This window comes from Macrotis lagotis, chromosome 5, assembly GCF_037893015.1.
Source record: "Macrotis lagotis isolate mMagLag1 chromosome 5, bilby.v1.9.chrom.fasta, whole genome shotgun sequence".
NCBI lineage: Eukaryota > Metazoa > Chordata > Mammalia > Peramelemorphia > Peramelidae > Macrotis > Macrotis lagotis.
In genome coordinates this window covers 161,246,584-161,270,728 of record NC_133662.1, presented here as the reverse complement: position 1 = coordinate 161,270,728, position 24,145 = coordinate 161,246,584, and the positions used below count along the sequence as shown (strand labels likewise).

The 24,145-nt window shown below is 33.1% G+C and overlaps 1 long non-coding RNA gene across 2 annotated transcripts; it reads right to left on the bottom strand.

The window, feature by feature from the left end:
• Nucleotides 1–1,235: 1,235 nt before the first annotated feature.
• Nucleotides 1,236–22,947, bottom strand: LOC141489956 (uncharacterized). 2 transcript variants are annotated; one of them, XR_012469029.1, is made up of 4 exons: nt 22,913–22,947; nt 7,516–7,687; nt 3,037–3,088; nt 1,236–1,330 (listed from the first exon to the last, which is right to left on the bottom strand). It is a non-coding gene; the product is annotated as an uncharacterized LOC141489956 (long non-coding RNA). The 2 variants fall into 2 exon arrangements; XR_012469030.1 differs by lacking the exon at nt 3,037–3,088.
• Nucleotides 22,948–24,145: the final 1,198 nt, after the last annotated feature.

Below are 24,145 nucleotides of genomic sequence, written 5' to 3'. Positions count from 1 at the left end.
CTACTAAAAAAAAAAACTGAATCACATCAATATTAACATTCTCTTTATCACTAACTTTATATCCATCCCCATAAACAAAAGCTGATGATGAAAGAAAGTTGAAGCTAAATAAGATGGCTCAGATTTTCTCTTCTGAGAAACAAAAAAGTTGATAGAGTTGGTTTTACCATTTGCCAAAGGCAAGTATATTTATTCAATAGGGGAATGAAAACTTTGGTAGATGCCAACTTGACTCAGTAACTTTTCTAGTCTGCTAATGCCATGTGGAAGAGATCAACTTTTGATTGGCTTTGGAGCCAAAACTGGGGCACATTTAAATGTCTTCCTCATATATCACATCACGAAATCATACAAGTTTCTTTGAAAGATATAACAGGAGAAATAACTTTATTCAACAGCATAAAATAGGTAGAAATATACTTATCAAAAGTGTCTTTGTTAAAAATGTCAATATGACAAGTGGATCGTGAACTGAAGGACCATGTGGCCTGCATGTAACTGGACTTTATGAATAGATCTAGAATATCTCACACCATGTCTCAGAGAGACTTGTGCTCTATCTATGTGGAGAGGCCCAGGAAAACCACATTTCATCTTTCTATTTTCAAAATATTCATTGGACTTGGAATTAAATATATTTATTCTCCATCTGATATTTGATATTTTAGGGGTATGATTCTGTTTTGGGGCTCAGCATAAAAACCAGTATCACAGGATAATCCAGATCCACATCTGGAAGGACATGACTTGAACTCAAATCTTCCTGATTCATAGGTCAGTTTTCAATGTATTATGACATATTTTCTCAAATCATAATATCATGTTATGTAGATCTATTAGGATCATATAGATTTAGAGATAGAATGTATTTCAGAGACTAATCCAACCTCTCTTTACTCTATAGGCAAGAAAACAGATCCAGGGAAGTTCAATGATTTGCCTCAAATCACAGTTAGTAATCCACATGGGTAGGATTTGAACTCTGGTCTTCTTCATACAGAGCCATTTTTCTATCCACTATAACACAAATTCTTGTATTGTTGGGAGAAATGTTGGGAGGAGTGGTATTGATGTAACTAATATCAGTGAGATCATAGTACTGCATTTTACAAAATTGGTCATATCACTTTAATTGCCAATGTTGACACTTTGGCCACAATTGCAAATGTCATCATGGTAGGACTTTGGGGGAAAATGGAAGATGCATTGTACTTTTAAAAAACACTTTGTATACTTTTTATTCTCTTCTTTTTCAATGACTAAGTATATTAGCATGAAAACAATTTCCTTGTTGCTAGGAGTTCATCTGCTCATGCTGCTTATTTCTCACCTGAAATAGAAATTTATTTTTAATTCTTAAAATATTCATGTTTAAGGACATTGTCATTATACTTCAAACCTAGAAATATGTAACAATAGAAGTAGCAGCACTCAAACTCTACTTGGAAAGAATACATAAAAAAAATCTGTCATAATTCAAAATTCACTTTTTGGGCTATGTGTAATAATATGTGATGGTTCAAACATACTTATTAGTTATGAAATTACTTTAAAAAGACAGCAGATATTATATCAATAACAAATACATATTATGATGATTTCCCAGGAGCATGATCTTCAAGATTCCCTTTCCATTGGTGTCCTATATCCCCACTTATTCAGCATGTCCCCACAGCTCATAGTCCTCAATTTTCCTTTTAACCAATCATCCCACTCCCACCTACAAGTCTTCTCCAGGTTATTATCTTTTGAAAAATGCTCTTACTCCCACTCTCAATTCTCTAAGTCTCTCTATCATTCAGAAAAGAACTCTTGATGTTGCATCTACTCAGTGTTTGGTTTTTTTTCTGATTTTTTGGAAAAGAGATTAATATCTCTCCTTTTACTCAGTTCAGTCTAAATTTTGAACTTTTTCAAATCACGAGCTCAGATAAAACTTAATTTGAAAATTTTTTAATTTTAATTTTTATTTCATTGACCTAGGGAACTTTCAGAGGGGAAATTTCTCCAATGCAAACCTGTCTGAAATTTTCTGCACCTTATAGTTTTAAGGAATTAATAATATATAATGAAAACATTCAACTTATGAAAATTATAGCTGTTCTGTGCTCATTCTATTTCTGGGGCTTGTTTGCTGTTTGAGATGGTTAAGTACCACTTTCTACAAGAAGCACCATCTTTGTAGATGAAGATTTTTCAGATTCTCAACAGCTAATGTCTTTCCTCCTTAATAACTCTGTATATATTTAACTCTTGTTTATTTTTAACATATTTAAATATTTCCATTCATCTTGTCTTCCTCAATAAGATGTGAACTCCCCCCAATAAAATGTAAACTCCTTGAAGGTAGAGATTGTTTTACTTTTCTTTGTGTCCTCAAGATCTAACAGAGTGCCTGGAGTATAGTAGATGCTTAATCAAGTCTTTTTGATTGATTATTAATAGTAAGTGACCACGATCTTTAAGCAGTACCTACTAAAGTGTTATATTTTGATGAGCTCTTCCTAAGTATATTTATAATAATATTTTAAGAGAATAAACTTTTTTCTTCCCTTTTGGTACTCAATTTGGTACTCAAACACAATTACTCAATCCCTTGATGTAAGGATTTATGGGTTACTTATCTTTTGTGTCCCAGTACATAGCACGTGGAAAGATATTTGCTTATACATTCAGCACATCTAAAGTGGATGATATCTACTATATTCCACATAAATGGTTTGATAAATGGCCCAAAAAAAATCACTGGGAACCCAAAATTTTAGGTGATAGGCCTCATTGAACTCAGCTTAGATTGATGCTCAGATGTTAAACATATGGCTCGTTTATATTTATGTAATTGAAGTTTTTCAAAGTTTGTGCTCATTTGGTATAGAGAATTTAGGATCCCCTTTTACTCCATAAGTAGGCATCAAAATTAGGACATTGACTGTGAAAGTACATATTAGATGGGGCGGCTAGGTGGTGTAATGGATAAAGCACTGGCCTTGGAGTCAGGAGTACCTGGGTTCAAATCCAGTCTCAGACAATAATTACCTAGCTGTGTAGCCTTGGGCAAGCCACTTAACCCCATCTGCTTTGCAAAAACCTAAAAAAAAAAAAGTACATATTAGGTTTTGTTATATGTCTGATGTATGAATGGGCTTAAAAAGAGAGATTGTGATTTCATCTAGGTGGGGACCTCTAAAGAGAATGTTGATATAAATCATCAACTCTTCCTCAAGTAAAGTTCTTAGAAAACTAAAGTACAAACAGGTTAATTGTGATTTTTTTTTTTGGTGAACAATCTGACCCTGGGCAGCATAAAAGAGAATTAACTACAGATTCAGGGGAGGATTAACTGTGAAACTTGAGCTGCAGAGAGTACACCCAAGGACCGCATTTGAACTATCTCTACAGGAGAGATACTGAAAGGTTCAGGGTGAGGAAAGCAACCTGACCAATCATCAGTTCTTGTAATGCTGAGAATTCAGCCTGTGAAGGAGAGTGAGGCAGAGCTGGGGAAGTGTAGCTCTCTAAGTGGGTATTATATTTGAATTTCAGTTGGAATGAAAACATTATATTAATATTTTATACTTTTAATGAAATCAAATTTTCTTTTGAGTTTAAATTTGTTTGAGCTCAACTATTGTATTTTAGCAACTCTTTGATTTTTTCATTGTGCCTCCTCTTTCCCATCTAAAATTTATATTGTAAAATTAGTTATGAGTCCATTTTGCTATTTCTTGAGAAGCTTTTTTGTGAGATCCTTCATTTTAGAAAATTACATTAATGATGTCAGTAGAATGTGACCTTCAACTTTTTCCACATGGTATATTATTTATCTTCTGTGTAGTGAATAATTGACCTCCTCAACAGGGCAGGAAATTGTTCAAGCTGCTGATTTTCCTTAGGGAATTTCTAACATGTAGTATGTATTAAAAAATGACTTGGTCTCTTTAGACTACTTGCCAGATTAATTTGTTTTTTTACTTTGTTTTTGTCTTAGAAGCTGTTTATACTATACTGCTTAAAGATTTTTTTTAAATTTAGAAAATCTTGATATGGTTTTTCATGTCTACCTCCTTTTTGACATTCATTCCATATTTGACTCCCCTCACAAAAGTTGCTTCAGTATCATATTATGAGTACTGCCTCAAATATCCCAGCAGACTTAGATTTCAGGAACCAATATCAGCCTCAGTGGGTTAGCTACCTATAATATAGGATCTCACTGTGAGTGGAACTGTCCTCTTACCACTTGATGTTAACTATGACAAATAGAAATGTGATCCAGGACATGTTTTAATCATTTTGAAATATCAGACCAGACATAGTCTCCCAGGGAACATTAAATTAGATCTATTCTTGTTCTTGTCTTTGTCCTTGCTCTTGGTCTTACTTTTCTTCATCTTCTTGTTCTTGTTCTTGTTTTTATTCTTTTTGGTTATCTTGTTCTTCTTTCTCCTCCTCCTCTTTCTTCTTCTGCTTCTTCTTTTTCTTCTTGAATCATTAATATTTCCATTACTATGGTGCAGTGGATAGAACATTGTCTGGAGTCTGGAAGATACAAGTTCAAATCCAAACTTTCTAGCTAAGCTAACTCTGTTTGCCTCAGATTCCTCATATTTAAAATGAGCTAAAGAATGAAATGGCAAGTCTTAGTATCTTAGTCACCAAAACTCCAAAGGGGGGTCATGAAGAGTAATACATGAATGAAACAACTAAACAACAACAACAAAGTTCATTATTCAAGTGATAGCTATTTTGGATCTCTAAGTACAAACACACCAGAGTTCTGTTTTTTTTTTTCACTTACAATAGCTGACTGCTTTCTCTTGCTATGTGAAGACTACTAAAGTCTTCTGATAGAGTATCTATGAGCAATCTTTTATAACTTTCATTGGACACTGAAATCAGCCAATAAGCACTTATGAATTGCAAATACCAAGCACCATGCTAGGTCATAGAATTACAAAGACAAAAATATTCTCAAAGAGCCTACATTCTATTAAGGGAGAAAATATACATTAAGTGTACACAAGATAAATACAAGGCATTGAGGGAGACATTATTAGCTTGGGGAGCTCAAATCAGGAAAAAACTTCATGTAGAAGGTTGCAACTGAACTAAATGTTAAAGAAAATTAGAGATTCTAATAGTATCCATTCTAAATATGTGTAGTCAGGAAGATGGAAATTATTCTGTGGCAGAGGTATTAGTTGTTTAATCATTCAGTCATGTCTTTCTTCATGACCCCATGGATCACAGCATGCCAGGACCTTCTATCTTCCACTGTCTTTTGAAGTCTGTCCAAATTTATGCTCATTGTTTCCATGACATTATCTATCCATCCTCTGTTGTCCTTCTTCCTTTTGCTTTCAATTTTCCCAACATCATTTTCCCCCCAATGAGTTCCATCTTCATTTCCAATTCAATATTTGATCCTCCAGTAAATTATTTAATCTAATTTCTTTAATTTTAATTAATTTCTTTAAGTATGGACTGATTTGATCTCCTTGATCTCCAATGGTCTCTCAAAAATCTTCTTCAGCATCATAATTCCAAAATTCAATTCTGCATCTCTCACCTTTCCTATAGTCTACCTCTCACCGTCATCATTGCTACTGGAAAAACCCTATCCTTGACTAAGCAGAACTTTGTGGTAACATAGTGTCTCTGCTTTTTAAAATGCTATCCAGATTTGCCAATAGTTTACCTTCCAAGGAACAATGTCTTTTAATTTCATGACTGCATCTGCCATCTCCAGTGATCTTTGAGTTCAAGAATATAGAATTTGACATTGCTTCCATTTCTTTTCCCTTCTATTTTCCAGAAATAGATGTGACTAGTTGCTACGATCTTGGTTTTTTGTTGTTAAATTAGCTTTTATGCTCTCCTCTTTTACCCTCTTCAAAAGACTTCTTAATTCCTCTTCACTTTCTGCCATTAAAGTAGCATCATTGGCCCATCTAAGATTGTTGATATTTCTCTCTCCTAGTAATCTTAATTCCTGCTTTTTATTCATCCAGCCTGGCATTACAAATGATATAATCTATATCTAAATTAAATAAATATGGTGACAGTATATAATCTTGATTCCTTTTTCAATCTTATATCAATCTGTTGCTCCATATTCAATTCTAATTATTACCTTTTGGTTCACATACAGGTTCCTCAGAAGACAAGTAAAATGATCTGAGATTCCCAACTCTCTGAGGACTTGCCACATCTTGTTGTGACACACACACACACACACACACACACACACACACACACACAAACAGGCTTTTTCATATTCAATGAAGCAGAAGTATATGGATTTCTGGAACTCCCTTGCTTTCTCCATCATCTAGCAAATGTTGACAATTTTGTCTATACTTCCTCTGCCTCTTCAAAACTGCTCCTTTGGAAATTCTCAGTTCACACATTGCTGAAGCTTAGATTGCAGAATTTTAAGCATAATTTTGATGATATGAGAAATGATTACAAGTGTTCCTTGGCATTACCCTTCTTTGGGTAAACTTATTTTTTTCCAATTCAGTGGTCATTCTTGTATTTTCCAATACCATCGTATTTTAGGGTTTTATATAGCTCAACTGGAAATCCACTACCTCCACTAGTCTTATTATTAGCAATGCTACCTAACATCCACTTGGTTTCATTCTCCAGCAAGGGGCATTAGACTCAATGTATATTCAGTCTGGTTGCCAACATAGCCTGGGATGAATGCCTCCAACTTATGCCATTACTCTCATTTTTTCTTCACATTTCTACAAATCAAGGTTCACCCTAGCAGTGTATCCAACAATCCTATCATGTGCATACAAAGCCACTCAGAAACACATACTGATTCACTGACTTTTAAATTTTATATAAGAATCTTTCACTTTATCTTTGGCATACTTCTAAGTGTTCTAAACCTAACACTAATTTTCCATCAACTTTCTGCACTAGTTTCCTAGAAATACCTATTCTATCATTTAGTAACCTAAGAAGAAATTCTTGGTCACTCCTTTATATCCCTGAAAGTAATTAATAACTAAATATAACCATATACCTTTTTTCAATCCTAGAACAAGCTATTCAGAGTTAATCAATAGTATTGTTTAATTAAAAAAAGGAATTCCCTGGTTCAGATTAGTGTATAATTTATATATGTATAGAAAGTCAAAGTACTGAATTGACTGGGAAATTGTTTGAGATCATTTACATTTTTTAATGCAGGGGGAGGGAAGTTATAGGATATATCTATCAGTATCTGAATATTCCTATAACATTATATTCAGGACAGGTTCCATTTTTTAGGAGGAATAAAGAATTATAAACCATATTCAACCTTATTTTAGGAAAATTGAATGAAAACGTCTGGCAGGATGACTGAGAGAGTAATAGTATCTACTCCAGTTTTCCATCAATATCTCAAAATAGAGGGAAAAAAATCTATGATAAAGTAATGAAAAATAACAAAATAATTAGAAAAGAAACAATTCCTCATATTATAATTCCTATAGAAAAAAAGTATATAATACCCACTGTCATCCATGTCCAGTTCTTTCCTATTCAATATTTTTGCTCCAAGTTTCACATTCTGGGTTCCTTGAATTTTTTTTTTTATCATTGTCTGCCATTTCATCTTGTAGCAATTCAACCAGACTCTTCACTTCTCAGTCAATAGAGGTTTATGAATTCTCTCCATCCTGGCAGACTGAACAGAACAAAATAATTATCTTTGGGTGGGATGGGTGCCTGTTAGTGCTAAGCCTGCTCAGATGCTTTCTGAAGCAAAAAAAAAGGAGGGGAGTGGATACTGTCAAGGTGACCAGTTGACAAGTTGTACTTTAGTTTAGGTGCCATTTGCCATTTCAAAATAGAAATAAAAGTTTCAAATAGAATAAAGGAATAATAACAATAAAGAAAGAAGGAATAAGAAATATATCATTACAGGAAAGACTTCACAGAAAAACTTGAAAGAAAAAGGAATAAGCCATCAAAAAAAGTTCCAATATAATGAATAAATGTTAAAGAAGAAATCAAATAAAACACTCCTTGTGTACAGCAGAGTATAATAACTGTTTCTATAAGACTACAGGAAGTAACTAAACAACTTTAAAAACTTCCAGAGAGATTAAGGCTAAAGGGAAAAAATGTATATGGAAATTAGAAGGCAATTTTTAATTATTAAAATAAAAATCATAAAACAAGAGTGGAAAATGAAGAACTAAAGCAGAAACTCCAATTAATCCAGCAAAAATATATTTTTAAGTGCCTATTAAATGTCAAGATTTGTCTAAGTCATTGGGGAAGCAAATAGGAGGCAACTAGTGGTTCAAAAGAAATAGAACTAGAGTTGGGAAGACATCAAATCTGGCCTCAGACATCTACTGATTGCTCAACTAAGGAGCTGGATAGGGAGAGCTGAATGGGATGAGGGGGAGTCTGTGATAATTTTATCAGGTAAAGGAAAGAATAAAAAAAGAAAGAAAGAGAGAAGCAATGAAAGAAGAGTCAAGGAATTTGAGTTTGTACAGACTTTGGAATGTTTGCTTCTGGAGATAAGGATCATTAAAGTAATCAAAACAGACAAAAAACCAAAATAAAATACCTTAAGGTTTGTTTGAAAAGTTGAAAAGGGGAAAATTTAATGCAAATAACAAAATTTAATCTACAAAACCAAAATCAATAATGAACTGAACCACAAATTGATCAGATTCTCTAGTAAAATACAAGAAAAACATTTAAATGGATAAGTAATCAAAAACAACATCTTAAAACTTAAAGATATACACTGAGTTAAATAAAAGACTGGAACAAAGTTTTTCATGCTTTAGGCAATTCCCCAAAGCAACAGATTCCAATAATAATTTTAGATAAGTCGTTTTCAAGCAAGAAAAACAGGAAACTCCCTTATGTCAACTTACTTAAATCTACATACTATGGACAATGAATCCATATCATGATTAATTATATACATGGTGTGAATATACATTTAGATATAGTTATAGACATAAACATTGAAAACATAGTATCAAAGTTCTGAGAGGAAAGCTAATTAAATGAAAAATATATTGATGGTACTACAAGAATTGTAAATGATTAGATTTATCCAATTCCAAATACTGAAAAGATAAACAAGGAAAAATATAGATCTCACTAGACAGCAAAGTGAGGAGAGGTGATAAAAGTTACTGCTGCTAGATCCAGGTAGGAAGGTACACAGTTTTTCTGGTCTCCAAGTTTCATATCCTAGTACAATTCTTAATTTCTCTCTCCCCAATCAAATTTCTGCTTCCACTCAATTGCCAAAAAAGATTTTTACTAAAGATAAGACCATGTGACTTGACTATTCACTGTGTCTTCCTATTGCCACTAGGTCAGGAAAAAAACCATGTGAACTCATTTGTTCAGTTTTTAAAGCCCTACATAAAACCAAATCCCACCCCTCCCCAACCTTTATCTTTCCAGCTTCACTAGACATTCCCTCTCTTATCTCCATGTTTTTTTCCTGTCTCTATCCTCTAGGTTTGGAATCCCTCTGCTTTATAAAAATCCCTCCCTATTTTATAGAAATGGCTCACAGACTACTTTTTACGTGAAAATCTTCTTGATTCCCCACCCCCAGCAGCAAGTACCTCTGTCCCAAGCTACTTGTACATTTATTGTAGTAGTTCAGTTATTTTCAGTCACATTCAATTGTTTGTGATCCCATTTGGGGTTTTCTTGGCAAGGATATTGGAGTGGTTTGCCAATTCCTTCACATGCAACTATTTTGTATTTATTTGTATTTATTCCCCAATAGAATATAAATTCCTTAAGAGAAAGAATCATTTTATTCTTTATAGCTTTGTCCCTAGTACCGACTATAGTATCTAGTACATATTAAGTACTTATCAAATCCTAATTGATTAATTAATTAAGAATGGTAAAAATATAGCATTTTATAATATCCAAGAGAATAAAATTAATAGATCTTTCATAATTAAATTCTATTTATGTGTGCATGTGTATGTACAAATCACTATTGTTTAGCTTGAAGATAAAATTATTTATAAATGCTAAAGATAAATTTTTTGAAGCAATCTGCCAATAAGGATAGAGCCAAAATTTTTCTCTAAGATATTAAGGCAAAATTAAAAAGATCAGATAAAAAAGGATAAAAATAGCTATGGGTTAAAGATTATCTAGAATAACGATCTATTAGTAGATTATCTATCCATAAAATAAAATCCTTTCCATTTTGAAATGATTCAGACAGTTTAACAAATTCTATAAAATGTAAATTCTTAGAGAGTAGGGAATTTTTCATGTGTTGATATTATACCCCCAGTATATATCACAGTACTTTGCCTATAGTAGGTACTTAAATGTATAATGTTAAATGTATTATAAAAACTGATAAGTATTTTTTATATATCATTATAGTCTCCTTCACAAAAGTCATTGTAATGTCTCAACATGACCTAGAGATGGCCCTAGATTTTTGAAGACTACTGTAGCTTGGTTCAAGCATTGGCACGTTCTAGTAAGCTAAAAACAATTTTAATATAGTCCTGGCAACAGCCTATTTCTTCTGTCTAAAGACAGACCTAACTAACTTGGGAGAGACTCAATTCCAGTAGACTGGCCACTTGATGATTCATCTTTGGCCATGGAAACCCAGGACACAAAAGTATAAAATGGGCTGTCAATGCTTCCAGCACTGAAGTGATGGAATCAGAGTAGTGAAAAGGAATCACATACATTTTAAACTATCTATAAAACTTTCCTATTTCCACTCTAAATGGGAAACACTTGTCCAAAATTCAATGACTTGCTAAACTACTAAAAAAAAAAAAACTGAATCACATCAATATTAACATTCTCTTTATCACTAACTTTATATCCATCCCCATAAACAAAAGCTGATGATGAAAGAAAGTTGAAGCTAAATAAGATGGCTCAGATTTTCTCTTCTGAGAAACAAAAAAGTTGATAGAGTTGGTTTTACCATTTGCCAAAGGCAAGTATATTTATTCAAATTTCATGGTTATATTTGTTCAAATATTATTGTATTCATGAAAAATATTTACAAAAAAGACAACCATGAAAATAATTCTAGATTACATGTCATCATTAGCTATAGAGTACAAAAAAAGGAGACATTCGTTTTTTTATAAGAAAGATTTTATTTATTTTGAGTTTTACAAATTTCCACCCATTTTTGCTTCCCTTCCCCCACCCCCACAGAAGGCATTCTGCTAGTCTTTACATTGGTTCCATGTTGTACATTAATCTCAGTTGAATGTGATGACAGAGAAATCATATCCTTAAGGAAGAAAAATAAAGTATGAGATAGTAAAATTACACAATAATATAACTTTTTCCCCCCTAATTTGATGGTAATAGTCTTTGATCTTTGTTCAAAGTCCATAATTCTTTCTCTGGATACAGATGGTATTCCCCATTGCAGATAGCCCCAAATTGTCTCTGGTTGTTTCACTGAAGGGATGAGTAAGTCCCATCAAGGTTGATTATCACACCCATGTTGCTGTTAGGGTGTACAATGTTTTTCTGGCTCTGCTCATCTCACTCAGCATCAGTTCATGCAACTCTTTCCAGGCTTCCCTGAATCCCCTCCTGGTTTCTAATAGAACAGTAGTGTTCCATGACATACATATACCACAGTTTGTTAAGCCAATCCCCAACTGAAGGACATTTACTTAATTTCCAGTTCTTTGCCACCACAAACAGGGCTGCTATGGCTATTTTTGCATAAGTCATGTTTTTACCCTTTTTCATCATCTCTTCAGTGGTATTCCTGGGACAAAGGGTATGCACATTTTTGTTGCCCTTTGGACATAATTCCAAATTCCTCTCCAGAAAGGTTGGATGAGTTCACAGCTCCACCAACAATGTATTAGTATCCCAGATTTCCTGCATCCCTTCCAACATTGAGCATTGGCCTTTCTTGTCTTATTGGCCAGTCTGAGAGGTTGTGAGGTGGCATCTCAGAGATATTTTAATTTGCATTTCTCTGATAAGTAATGATTTGGAGCAATTTTTCATATGACTATGGATTGCTTTGATTTCCTCAGCTGAAAAATGGGGAATGGCTTGTTTTTTTTGAAAATTTGACTCAGTTCTCTGTATATTTTAGAAATGAGTTCTTTGTCAGAAATACTAGTTGCAAAAATTGTTTCCCAATTTTCTACATTTCTTTTGATCTTGGTTACAGTGGTTTTATGTGAGCAAAAGCTTTTTAATTTAACATAATCAAAATTATCTAGTTTGTTTTGAATGATGTTCTCTATCTCTTCCTTGGTCATAAACTATTTCAAAAAGTATACATTCTAAAAAATAAATCCACACATAATGTTTGGACTTTGCTGGTTCAGTGCAAAAGCAGGCATAAAAAGGAAGGCAGAGAAAATTTCTTGGAAAATATACTTCAAGAATATGACCAATAGATAATAATCAAAAGATGTTTATTAAATTCCTAATATATGGCACAAATATACAGCGAGAAATCAGTCTCCACCCTCAAGAAGCTTATAATTTAATGGGGGAAGATAAACTACAAAAGGAAACTGAAAATGTGAGTGGGAAAAAGGTATTCCAAAGAAATATAGCCAGATGAGAAATGAAGAGATTTCTGAGTTTAAGTTTTTTAAATGTAAGTTTGGACTTCATGCCCCTACCATCCAAGCAGTGAGGCAGAGGGTAGGACTGAGGCAGAGTATCAAAGCTGATGAGCTCTTACAGGATGATGAGTTTATCCCTATAATGAACTTCCTGGAGCATGGTAAGATCATTTCAAAAATTGGTAGATCAAACAGAATCCTTCAAATTCTATATATCATGTTTACTTTCTTCAAGAAAAGAATTGAAAAGCATAGTATATGATGAACACAAAATAACATGAAATGTGACATTTATTCCATTTTAGCAGAAATGATTCATGAGAATGATTTTTGAATCACTTTTCTGAGTACAATACAACGACCAACTTAACAGAATAAAGATCACCATTGATAGAAAATTAAAAGAAAGAAAAAAAGAAGAAAACTTGGTTTGAAATTTAAAAAATTCCTCTAACTTGATTTATTTAAATAATTTATTAATGCTTTTTTTTAAAAAAGGAAACAGATGAAGGAACATCAGTTATAATAATTTTCCATGGAAGTTTAATGGAATTGGAAGTTGAATGAATTGCCCAAACTAGTAAACCAAAAGCACCTAGAATTCCTAAACATAAACACTTCATTTCCAGTCCAGTGAACTAATAAGAGTAGCCGATGATAACTTATATAAATTTAGTAAATTAATAAACATTTATTAGGTATCTACTGTGCTGAGTGTTAGGGATACAAAAATAATTTTAAAAAGAAGGCAGTCCCTAACCTCAAGGATTGTGCTGATGGGAAATAAAATACAAAAGGAAGTGTAAAGTGGGGAGGGAATAGAGGTATTATATGACAAAGAAATCCTAAAGCAGTGTTGCTGGTATAAAATGAGGACTGTGCAATAAGCCCTTTTTCTAAAATAGAGGCCCTGGAGCTCATGGCCCCTGTACTGTGGTTCCATTCTAGGTCCAATCAGAGGTACAGAGAGTACTGATGAGATGTGAGTGACAGATTGATTCAATCTTACAGGATAATGAGATTTCCCAATAATGAATTTCCTGGAGAAAGAAGGCATGATGGAGAATTTCAGAGAAATTCTTAATGCTAAACTACTAGATCGACTATTTGTACAGTCATATTGAGAAGAACTAAAAAATTAGGTTTAACACTTTCTTATAAATAGAGAGAAATCTTGGTGAGAAACACAGCCAAGCAATGTTAACCCAAATGTATTTGATGGAACTGGAAGGACAATAATCATACTTTTAAAAATGGAAAACATATGTAAAGATTTTTAATTACAAATTATTTTTCATCATCAAGAACAGCGGAGTCACTCCATTTTGATTGTATCATGGAGTTCCAAACAAGCTGCATGAGAAAATGGATATAGCATTGAAGCAAGCAAAGAAGGGAAAACAAATGGGCTAAATCAGGAGACAACATGGTAGAATGGAAAAGGAAGTAGACTTCCAAACAGAAGACCTGGTTTCAAATCCCTATTCTACTACTTGCTCCTTATAAATCTTAGAAAAGTAGCATAACTTCTCTGGATGTCAGTTTTCTCATCTGCAAAATGAGAGTTTAGGACAAGATAACTTATAAGGTCTCTTTCAGCTCTAAATATGAGCTGATATTCACACAAAAGAAGTCTGTCCTGTAGGTGATGTAATTATGAAGGCAATGAGAAATCAATTTTCGAGATATTGATAAAAGGAAAAAAAAAACAAAGACTTAGGGGAAACCCCCCACCCCACCCCACCTGAATAGGCTTTAATATTAGCAGGGGAAAAAGTGACCAAGAGAATAGAAAAAAAAAGCTGCTAAACCATGCACCAATTTTCTCGTCTATTCAAAATTTTTATGAGAGTAATCTATAAACAGATCAAGGGCATTCTTGATAAGGTTTTTATAATGGAAACAGGCAGGCTTTGGCAAGTAATATTCCACAGTTAAATACTTTTGTATAATAACACAATTGCCTGAAAGATGTGGAGAGTTTAGGATTCCACTGTGCTTGGTTGACTTCACCTTCCCTCTGAGATAACCTTCAGATTTATGCCTTATAAATATTTTTGTACATGTTATTTACAAAATATCTTATCCCTTAGAATGTTATTGCTTACTCAATTGCCTATTCAATGTTTGCTCCCTGAGGGCAAGAACTGTTTTTGCCTTTCTTTGTATATTTAGCATTTAGTTCAGTACCTGATACTTAAGTCTTAAGAACTTAATAAAGGCTTATTGTAGTTTAGTATTGTTGTTTTTCTAAAGAGGCATTTGATTTGGTAAACCAATCAAAGAGATTCTTTTCCAAATTGTGTCCCATTCCTGTTAAAATCCTACAAGATTGCTTGAAAGACAAACAAGTCAAGTCAAAATGCATTTTTTTTAAAGTCCCTACCATGTGCCTGGAACTGTGGGAATAAAAAGAATACAAAGGCTGGGGGGGGGGGGGGAGTCTCGAGTTTCACAACCCAATGGAGGAGACAACATGTAAACAATTATGAACAAATTATATATATATATATATATATATATATATATATATATATATGTGTGTGTGTGTGTGTGTGTGTGTGTGTGTGTGTGTGTGTGTGTGTGTGTATATATATATATACACACACAAATATGATAAATGATGTGTGTCGTTCATTCTTGAAGATGAGAATTCCTCATCTATAAAGTGAGCTGAAGAAGGAAATGGCAAACCACTCTAAGTATCTTTGCCAAGAAAATCCCAAATTGGGTCATGAAGAGTTGAAATGACAAAAAAACCCAGTGAGAATTGTATAGAATGAGCAAAAATGTATTGATTGCAATCAGCAGTATTGGAGAGAATACTCACATGTATGATATCATAGATATATTGGAATATTGAAATATATATTTAATGTGATATTGTTAGGATATAAATTGATATTCTATATATCATATGTATATTTGAATATATAATAGAATCTATGATATATATATAGGATAGATAAGTTATAAGAAATTTAACTTTAAATTTATTGAATTTTATTATTAATATATAAAAATTCTCTACTCAGATCTTCAAATGAACCTTATGATCTCATTAGCATGGATATTCCTTCCAAGGATGCAAATCACAATTCTTTTTCTACTTATCTTGTGTACTCTTATCCATTCTAACATTCTAACATTCCAATGAATGGGTTGCCCATCAATTATCCCTTATTTCTGGCATATTTTAATGCATATGTATATATATATATATATGCATATATTTACTCATTTATGCATATTAAATGCAAAGATATCTCTTCTTTGAAGAAATACATTTTAGATGATGCCTTTTATTCTTGTTCTTCTTAATAGTTCCTTATTTCTAAATTATGTTTTAAATGAACATTTATTTTCTCTCCTTCCCATTTCTCCCCCGGGGGCGGGGAAACAAATTCCATATATTAAAGATAAGTAATAAATTAAAACAAATATTCATATTGGTCTTGTCCAAAAATGTGTCTCATTCTTCTTCTTGAATCCATCATTTCTCTGTCAGAAGATGGATAACATTCTTCATTTGGGTCTCTAGAATCATGGCTGATCATTGAGTTCTCAAATCTTCCAAAATCTTAAGTTTTTACTATGTTGTTATTATATTAAAGATTGTTTTTCTAGTTCTCACTTTACTCTTCATCTATTCTTATAAGTTTTCCCCAGATTTCTCTGACATCTCCCCTTACATCATTTCTTCACCATTTCATCATTGTATGTGTTTATACACATATATATTTATATACATATACATAATTTGTTCAGTCATCCCCCAAACAATTGGTTCTCTAATTTCCAAAGCTATGTCAACAAAAAAAGAGGAGAGAGAGAGAGAGAGATAGACATACAGACAGACAGAGAGAATTTGAGAAGGCAGCACAAGGGAACAAGTAGAAAAAATAAGAGAAGGACTCTGTGAGGCAGAAGTAGGAAGGGAGTGTATTCCAGGCAAGAGGGACAGTAAATGTAAAGGGATGGAGATGGAAACTAAAATGTCATGCCAAAAAAAGAACATAAAGAATAATTTGGTTAGATTGCAATGTGGGAAGGGATTAATGCCTAATGAATCTCAAAAAAATGGGTAGGGGCCATGTTGTATAGAATTTCAAAAGTTATATGAGTTTATATTTTACCTTAGAGTCAACAGGAAGTCAATAGAATTGATTGAGTAGGAAAATCACGTGATCATATTTGAGATTAAAGAAAATTATATTGATTGCAGTCTATAGTTTGAACTGGAATGGGGAGAGAATTGAGATTGAAAGACCAATTAAAGCAATAGTTATTTGAGCAAAGAAAATAGCGATCAAGTGCGAAAGAGGTTGGGAAGGCACAAACAGTGAGATTTGGTCACTGATTTTCTATTTATGGTATGAGGGAGAGAGAGAGGAGCTCTGAATATTGCTAAGATTATGAACCTTAGATACAGGGAGGAAAGTGATGCCTTGACTTAATCAGGTTTAGAAGAGGGGAAAGTTTAGAGGGGGAAGATAATGATTTCAGTTTCAGACTTATCGAGTTTAACAAGTCTCTGGGACATCTATGTCCAATAAGAAATCTGTGATCCACGATTGAATTCTTGTGGCTTGATTAACAGATATGGACAGCATTTGTGTAGATATGATAATTAAAGTTGTTGGGATTGATAAGATTACTAGAGAGAAAAGAAGATCTGGGATAGAATTAAGGGGAGTAGTAACATCTTATAAAAGGGAAATAGTAGAGGATAACACTAATGTAAAGAGATTTTGGGAGTTGCACTAGTCATCACAAGAGTATTTAAGGATGAAGATGAAATGAAAATAAGCAGAAGAAAAAAGGGGAAAGATTTACAGTTTTTTTTTATAATTAACATTTTATACTATCCAGAACTGTTATAGCCTCTAATATACTTGTTTGGAAACATCTGAGTTGCAAATATGCTTATAGAATTATGCTATAGAATTCTATGCTATAGAATTATAGGATAATTGCACTAAAGAGAACAAATAGAGGGGAAAAGGGCTGTATTAGACAAAGTGAATTTATAAGAGATCTGTGAAATATACAGTACAGCTTTTGGGACACCAAAGCATCAATTCATATGGTCTTTGAAAGGAAGAGAATAGAAATGTGGGGAAAAAATCTGAGACTGTATTAACGCCATACTAAGGGTACTGAGAGAACATAAATAACTACCAATCTACATATCTACTTTCCGAACTATATATTTTCATTTTTTATAAAATATAATAAAGCATAACTGATGAGGGTATTTATCCCAAGGAACTGATGGGCTTTTATAGGCAAACATTTTAATCTACAAAAATAATGACTTTTAAATTTAACCACAGTTTGTTTTCCTTTTTAAAGGCATTCTTTTCCTTAATAACAGAAAAGGAAAAATAATAACTACAGTGCTTAACATTCATTACCTTCTGACTATAGCTTTTATGTAACACTAGGTTTAAAACTTTGTGGACCCTTGTGCAAGGAATCTTTTAGGAACCTTATTGAGTCACTTGCTGGTTATTTTCTCTGTGGTTCTTAAGAGTTACATAGGTTTTTCAGGGAGGACTAAATTCCTCTGGTATGAGAGCTTGCCAAGCCATTTTCAGGGTCATATAGCTTAGTGGCCACCAATAAACTGATTCAACAGAGGGGTTAAACCAGCTTGAGGGTAACCTACAGGTCTCAAAACTGCTGGTGCATTAGGAGGATGCCTATCCCAAGCATGTGAAAATATTATCAAGCAGAATGGGTGGATAAGAATAATTTGTTTAAACATTCATGGAGGTGGCTAAAGCAGGTTTTGTGGAGCACTTTGAACTTAGTCAGGCATTGAAAACATCAAGGTCATCTACTGCATCCTGGACAATCACCAGGTATCTTGACTTTTTTCTTGCCACTGGACTTGAATGACTCAGGGAGAGAGAGTGAGACTGATGACTTTGTACAACTCTGACTCATTAAATCCACTTCATAGGGAAGTCAATACATCACCTGGGATGTCATTGGTCCTTTTTGAAAGGAAGGAAAAATAACAACAACAAAATTCGTACAGTGATAAAATAATAATGACATATCCGTTATTTTGTCTCACTATCCCTATGCAACCAATATAAACTTAGTACTATTATTGATTGGTTAGGGAGATCCATACTTGGATCTACTCCACAGGGCTCAGAATTAGATGGGGAATTGACTGAACAAAAAATTACTTAAGTGCATGTGAGAACAAATTTGCAATCATTTGCATCATTATTTTCAACAATAGAATAGTTATTCCTTAGGGAAGTCTAAATGTAGAAGTTTGAGGTTTCTAAATACATCAAAGTTTTTTTTTAGTTATGTGTCAAGAAATAGTAAAATCTGGAATTTTTCTGTATCCTAAAAATGTGACTGAATTCACTTAATTTTAACTAAACTATCATCCAGGAAAGCTGCATGGTGTGAGTAGGCTAAATACATTAATAACAATGATAATGTTTGTCATTCCATTCTAGAAGAAGATCATGACATCAGGGAGGTGATGCCATGATAAGCCCTTGAGTTGGGTTGGGGGGGGGGGGCTGTGCTGAGTCATCAGCTTCATTTTCTCCTCTGGATTCATTTGGGTCCAATGGTCAGATATGAATCAGGACTCCTGAAGATGACCCTGGGTGTGAGGCAATTAGGGTTAAGTGACTTGCCAAAGTCACACAACTAGTAAGTGTTAAATAAGATGACATATGCAAGAAGTAGTTTAAGAAAAGTTATGCAACTCCTTGAAGACCTTCCTTTAGATCCAAAGGAAGGTCTTCAAGGAGTTGCACCAATTCTCTATGCTATATTTATGGAAAGATATATACAGGACAATAAGATTTGGATAGTAATTTACATCAGTGAAAAGAATATCCACATTAAGTGAGTTTTGGCTCCACTGAAATATAAAAGTAACTTTAGAGACTGATATTGTGGGATAGTTATGAGTGGGAAAAGGAGTTAATGATGAAACTGAAGATTCATTTCTAAGTTATAACAGTTGCTTACAGGCCCAATTTTGTAAACAGACAGCATTAATCTAAAAAAAATATTTATATTGTCACCAATTATTTCTCAGGATAGGGACTAGTTCATACTAAGTCATTCATATTTCTCCTTACTTCTTTGTCTTGCCTATATGTCTAGGTTTTTGTGTAAACTTAGGGTCATTGCATAGCAGCTTTTTTGTGGAAGAAGGTACTTTTTTTCCAGTCTTTATAAATGATCCAAGGTAACTTCAAAAAATTTAAAAGCTTAATTAGTTATTACTAAACTGATACTAAAAATCTAAAGATGAAGCATACTTCTTTAAAGAGAAGAAATAAACTTGAGATGCAAAATGAGATGTATATTTTTGAATATGCCAATGTGATTTTTTTTGTTTGATCATGTATATTTATTTATTTATTTTTCTAGCATTGCTTTTTTTATTTTTTTAGTTTTTGCAAGGCAATGGGGGTTAAATGGCTTGCCCAAGGCCACACAGCTAGGTAATTATTAAGTGTCTGAGGCTGGATTTGAACTCAGGTACTGCTGATTCCAGGGCCAGTGCTCTATCCACTGCACCACCTAGCCGCCCCCAGATCATGCATATTTATTACAAAGGTTTTGTTTTTCTTTTCTTTCCAATTAGGGGAAAGAAAGAAAAGAAATGCTTGTTAATTGAAATTTTTTAAAAGGGGAAAAAAAGTAAAACAAGGTGTCTTTCTACATGAAAGTAGAGCTGGGTAGCTGATAGATATAAGGAGAATTTGATAGAACTGGCATTTGTCATTTTCTTTCATTGAACAAGAAAAAAGAAAAAAGTTGGAGAAGTTTTAAATGTTAAGTTTTAAAAGCTGATATTTATATAACACTATTTGCAAAGCACTTCATACATCTCATTTGATCTTCATAAAAAGTACTATTAGATTAATAATTTAGCTTCATTTTACAGATAAGGAAACTGTCTCAGAGATGTTATAAAACTTGACCATGGTTTCACAATTAGTGTCAGAGGGAATTTGACTCTAAAGTTTCTATTCAATACGCTCTGCTGCCTCTCAAAATGGTGAAATGCATCTTATGTGTTTTATTAACACATAAGTGACACATAGGATCATTGATGTAGAATTGGAAGAGATCTCAGAGGTCATTTGACCCAACTCTCTCTATTTGATAAATGAGGAAATTGAGAATAGATATGTTAAAAGCCTGTGATTTTACATAGATACTAAGCATTAGAAGTGAAATTTAAATTCTGGAGAAAATCCATCCTGAAACCACATTGATTTTGCATTGCTTCATTGCTTGCATAAGGATTTTTGTGGACAACTTAGCCAAATGTAATAGTACTCATCTGCTTTTAGTTTCATTTCTTAGAATTCTAAAAAAGTTCTTATTATTTTTTAAAAGAACTTAAATGACAAATATCACTTAATGGGAAAATGAACTTGAATGAAACAGCATTGCAATGCATGGCTCAAGTATCTGTCAATAGGTTTCATGCTCCACTAATCCATAAAGGAATAACATTTTAAAGGTCTTTGATTTTTCTAACTTCTAACTCTGGAACAAAATGTCCCTGACTTTAAAATAAATGATTTAAAAAAAACCTTTTCACATATTATTGATCACTAGTATTTGAATAATACCTATATATACATAAATATTCACATATACATATACACATATATACATATACAGTTTTGTCATTTAGAAGAGGATGTGGCATCTACTACTAAAGACAAACAGAAGAAGGAAATTGAGATGAATTTATATCTTTGTGCATTGTATTGCCTGAAGGGGTGGGATGTATATGGCCATATAGGGTACTTTTACAATTCTCAATGTGAATAGATAGATTCTAAATGTCTTGAGGTAAGATGCTAAAAATCAGTCATCATTAAAACTTCATTCTTCAGTCATCATTGACCTTTACCTTATTTCCACCTCATCTCAGCACATCCTCCCCCCAAAGTCCCAGTAATCTTGTTCTACCAAGTTTCAGTCTTGAATCACTCCCATCACCCATTCAATACCTTTGCTCCTACTCATAAACAAGACTGAGAAAAATCTTCATGATGATTAGATTCACTACAGATTTATGTTACATAATCTCAACTGTTTCCTCACATGTAAAGATAATCCTTCTTTACCTCCTTAATTGATTCACTATATTATTCACTAAAATGTACAATCTAAATATTTTCATCCTTTTTCAAACTGCCCATGGTTCTCCTTTCACTTACTTTCTCATCTGAAAAACCTTGCTTCATATCTTACTGAAAGAATTGAGGTCATTCACTATTTCCTCTTCTTCCTTCTTTCTCATTTTATATCACTCAAATACCTTCCATTATTATATCCTTTCACCCTGATTTCCCCCAAAGAAGTGGTTCTTCTTGCCAAGTTATCTCCTTTGTATTTACAAGTGATCTTATTCCATTCTGTCTTAAGCATATTTCCCTCTGTAGCATTCCTATTCTTATTAATTTTCAGTCACCCTCTATATGTTAGCAGCTTTCCTATTGTCAACTGATATAGTTATCTCTCCCCTAGTCCTTAAAACCCACCACTTGATCTGTCCATCCCTTATCCCATATTCTTCCTACCTTTTTGTAACTAAACTCCTTCAAAAAACTATATCCAATAGGTACCTCCATTTCCTTTCCTTTCACTTTCTTTCTTTCTACTCTTCAGTTTACTACTCATCTCCTCATTCAACTGAAATTTCTTTCTCAGAAAGTTACCGGTAGTCAATGATCACATCAAATGTCCTTTTCTCAGTCCTTCTCCTTCTCCATCTCTTTTCAACCTTTAATACTGTCAATCACCCTCTTCTCCCCAATATTTTCTTCTCTTAGAATGTCATGACACCTTTGTTTTCCTTCTCCCTTTCTTACCACATCTTCTCCATTTCTTTTTCTCTGTCTTCATCCAGGTTGTGCCTCGTAACCATGGATATTCTCTAAGGCTCTTCTTTGGGCTCTCTTCTTCTACACTATTCTCTTAATGATTTCATCAGTTCCCATGGATTCTTTTATGATCACTATGCTAATGATTTTCAAATTTACTTATCCTATTCCTACCTCTCTTCTAACCTTCAGTTTTGCATCTCCAACATCCAGTAGAACATCTCAAACTGGATCCCAAATATCTCAAAACAATAAAACAGAATTCATTATTTTCTCCTTCCCTAAAACCCTCCCTTTTCTTTAATTTTCCCATTATAATTGAGGGTACTTTAAGTCCCCCCTTCTTCTTGACTTTCCAGTTATTGTTGGAAGCTAAAGCGACATCATCCTCACAATTATATTGACTCATACCTTGGTGTTATCCTCAACTTCTCCCTTTTTCTACTCTTATCTAATCTGTAGCCAATACCTGTTGAATCACAATTGAATCATTGAATCACAATTGAATCATTGAATCACAATTGAATCATTGAATCACAATTGAATCATTGAATCACATTGAATCACAATCCTATATAAATTTTTCTCTCTTTTAATATTACCATTACCTGGGCACATGATAATCACTTCCTATATGGACTATTACAATAACCTTCTTAATGGCCTCTTTTCCTCAAATTTTTCCCTGTTTAAGTCCTTTCTCCATTTAACTATCAAAGTGATTTTCCTAAAGCACAAGTCTGACAAGGTCATCCTAATCTTATATATTCAAACCCAGTGGCTCCCTATTTCCTCTAAGATCAAATATAAAATCCTATGTTTGCTTTACAAAGACTTTTAGACCCATTCATCTTTTACACTTACACACTTCTTATACACCACTCCCTCTCCATGTACTGTAACATTGAACTAATTGTTTAGCTCATAAGATACTCCATCTTCCAGCTCTGAAATTTTGAACTGACTGTCCTTTAGGCCTGGAATTTTCTCCTTCTCTGTTTCCATCTCTTGACTTCTTTGGTTTCCTCTCATGCTCCTTTCCAATTTTATCTTCTATTTTAGCCTGTTTGAACACAGTTGTTTGCATTATCTCCCTTATTAGATTATAACTCTTTTACTTTCTTCATATCTTCTATTCTTAGCCCAATGCCTAAGCACTGTAACCATTGCACAATATATATAAACTTTAAAAAAGATTATTAATTGATTAGTCAATAAGAAAATTCATTGCTCTACCTTATAGTTTAATTACATTCACATCTCTTCCACTTATCTACTTCCTCCTTCAAAAAAATTTCCCCAAATAGTATTACCCAATTTAATCTTATTAAACTCATTCATCAGATTTGACTACAAATGATAATCAATCATTTCTAAATATTAACTCAAATGACCTTCAAAATATAAGATTTTCTACCACAGATGAAGTTCAAAAAATGTGTTCCTAGTAGTGAAAGAAATTCCAAAAGAAAAATTTCCAAAATATTGGAAGGAAAAAGGAAAAAAATATTATTAGAATTGGTGTAAAGTCCTTTAAGATAACCACTTTGCAAGATGAAGAGAAACAACATTGATTTATACATATATAAATTCTGCTATTTTTTGTTTTAAAATATATAACATTTTAGTCACATTCCATATAAA